Source organism: Halyomorpha halys, unplaced genomic scaffold (assembly GCF_000696795.3).
Source record: "Halyomorpha halys isolate HHAL.00 unplaced genomic scaffold, Hhal_1.1 Scaffold978.1, whole genome shotgun sequence".
NCBI lineage: Eukaryota > Metazoa > Arthropoda > Insecta > Hemiptera > Pentatomidae > Halyomorpha > Halyomorpha halys.
In genome coordinates this window covers 182,166-185,212 of record NW_027105627.1, presented here as the reverse complement: position 1 = coordinate 185,212, position 3,047 = coordinate 182,166, and positions in this window count along the sequence as shown.

Sequence of the window (3,047 nt, the reverse complement as noted above, 5' to 3'; positions counted from 1 at the left end):
GATATAAATTCTGTCACAGTATGTAGTCCGTCTCAAGTGAAGTATGTCTCACTAAACATCTGAGTATACCGCTCTGAGATTGTAGGAGCCTCTTGACTTTGAAGGTGCTATGCTGGTCAGTATTGGTGCTCCGTTGAGTAGGGCTGGCCAGGAGTACACTCTTGGAGATCATTGTGGTGGAGGGAGAGATTAGGAGAATTCACCAGGTGACTAAGCCTATAAGACTTAGTCTTATTAATATTATAACTTTGATATATCTGTGATTTACTAATTTTTTTTTTTTTACTAAGAAGTGTGTTTGCATGAAAATTTAACAGAAACATGGTGTTTTTCTTTTTCACCCTGAACCTTATTTTACTAAAACAATAATATCTGAATAAGCAATTATACATATGCGTGATAACTTCAGATTACGTTAAAAAGACTACGTGAACAGAATAAGAGAGAAAAAATGGGAAATATACATCAACAAATTTCGCTGGATTGGCCAAGTCAAATTTGACGTTTTTTGCGGAATCACCAGTAACCATTTTTATGTTTAAATCTTAATTTAATAACCAAAATCAGTACCCTGTCGCTGAAATTTCGTATTTAAATTGATGAGCATACCCAATGATATTAAATTGCAGAATAAATTCATTTATGAAAGCTTCATCACTATGTCAAATAATGTTTAAGAGAAACATAGTGGTTCTAAACGCATTCAACAAGGTTTTGCTTCCAATTGTATGTCTCCACAGAATTTAAGCCCAGTCTTCTATTTAAAAGTTTTAAAATTTTAAATAATTGTAACAGGTGATATTTTTCCTGCTGCTTGGTTATTATTTTTTTTAAATTTCATATTTCTATTAAACCAAAATTCAAACATTTTGATAGTTAAAAAGATGAGGACAATTTGATAAATATAGTTGTGTTTCTTTAGTCAAGATAAATAATTCATGAAGGACTATCAATGATACAAAAGTTTTAGTAGAAGCCTAAAAATAATAAATATTACCGAAATTATTGTATTATAAACTGTTCCCAAACCTTAAGGCTTAATGGAATAAATAATATAAAACATAAAATATTTAATTATATAAAATATAAATTAACTCCAAATTATAAACTTAAAATTAGTCAATCAAGTGTGTGTATCAGGTGTAAATCAATTAAGTTTCAGAATTACATACAATTTATAAAAATTAATTATACTCGACAACAATTAATATTGATAGACAAAGTATATTATCGAGTGCCACCCGTCAGGCTAAAATCATTAATCCTTTGTAGCAGCAATTCTTAATTGGACTTCGATCGAACCCGTCACAGCTTTTTATTTTTTTTTTAATACTGATCAAACAAATCTAAAGTTGTAAAGTCGCATTTAGAAACATTCATGTTCGATTAGAAACACAAATTATTATAACGATGTTATCTGGTCGATCGATTATAACTGAAATTGTCGATGAATTAAAACAGATGTTTGTAGACAGTGTGTAAAAAAAAGTAATTCTGGGCTAGTAAAAAGTTTTGGGAATATTGTTGTTCCTTTTAAAAAAAAACATTTTTTGTTTCTGTTTTCTGTGATTTGTTACTTGGCCCATGTACATTGTACAGGCCAGATACAACGCGACATTGTATTTAACTAAAATATTTATAGAGATCTTTAACAAAAACAATTTTTTTTTTATTAAGTTCCTAATCGCTTCCACTACGTATCCTAAATTCCGTATAATGACCTCCAATCATTTTAAATAATTTATATTATAATTTACTCATATAAGGTATATTATATTATATAGGGTTAAGAAGGTTGGGTTTCAGTAGTGTATTTTATATTTTACGGGGCCCAGAAATGTTTTTTTAAAGGCCTAATAATGTTTTTAATCCGCTATACTTGGAAATGAGCGCGAGGTGAAATTATGAGGGGGAATGTACTGTAATAAAATAGAGGGCAGCACGATGTCACGAAAGTTTTAGATAGTTCCTAAAAGAGATCATTACAAGCATGGAATGCTGATAATCAATTTCCGTTCCGGTTGAAAAAATAACGTTTTTTTGCCGGAAAAAAATTTGTTATCGCGATTAGAATATATTCTTATCAGAACAAAGCCGTATTCAATCATTGACCCACCGCTTATCCCAAAAACATTAAATTCTCTCTGGACCATGATCCCAGAACAAATACCGACACACATAGATATACCTATGACCTCACAGGAACTCAGAGTATCTGTTTGGGCGCCAAATAAATAAGTAAGTCTCAAGAAGTTCTGAAAAACATTAATTGAAAAATATGAAGATTATAAAAGTAGAATCTTTACAAATGTGGAAAATTACAAAATTGACAAATAATTAATATCGCAACAAAAGTGGTCTTGATGAATCACAATAATTCAACCAAGAAGATGCTGAGGCATCCAGTAACAATAAAATATAAGACTTTAATTTATTTATTAATGACGAAATTATTCATAAATTAAAACAATCTTTCTGAGGACTATTACTTTTCCGAAATTGGCACCGTTAGGTTCTTACACTTAAACGGGTCAAATAAAATTATAAAGATAATCTGATCTTTGACGATGGTATTTAATTTTGTCGATATTAATTGCCTGAAGGAAATAAAAAAAAATCAGCAAGTAATGTTGAATTCTATAGTTTACGGTTTGTAGTTCTGATGATTTCTGTTAATATGTTGACCTATAATATAATATATAACCTAAGAGGTATTATGTTCTGTTTTGGAGCTAGAGGTTGGGAGAAGGAGTCAACAGTTAGTGTGCTTATCGAAACAGAACTCGAAAGCTTATAGGATCTGTCTCCTAAATAGAATGATTTATTTTTTAAAGAGATTGGATCAGTCGTTTATTTCATTCAATGATTAACTTGAAAAAGTTATTGTTCTGGCTCTCTGAAAAGTTAGCGAATGGCAAAACAACTTTATTTGTTTATATTTACTCCTAAAAATATTTTAGTTCGCACATTTCTTCTTGAATGTCTTTAAATGCCTGTTAGGAATTAATATGTATATATATACACACACACATATATATATATATATA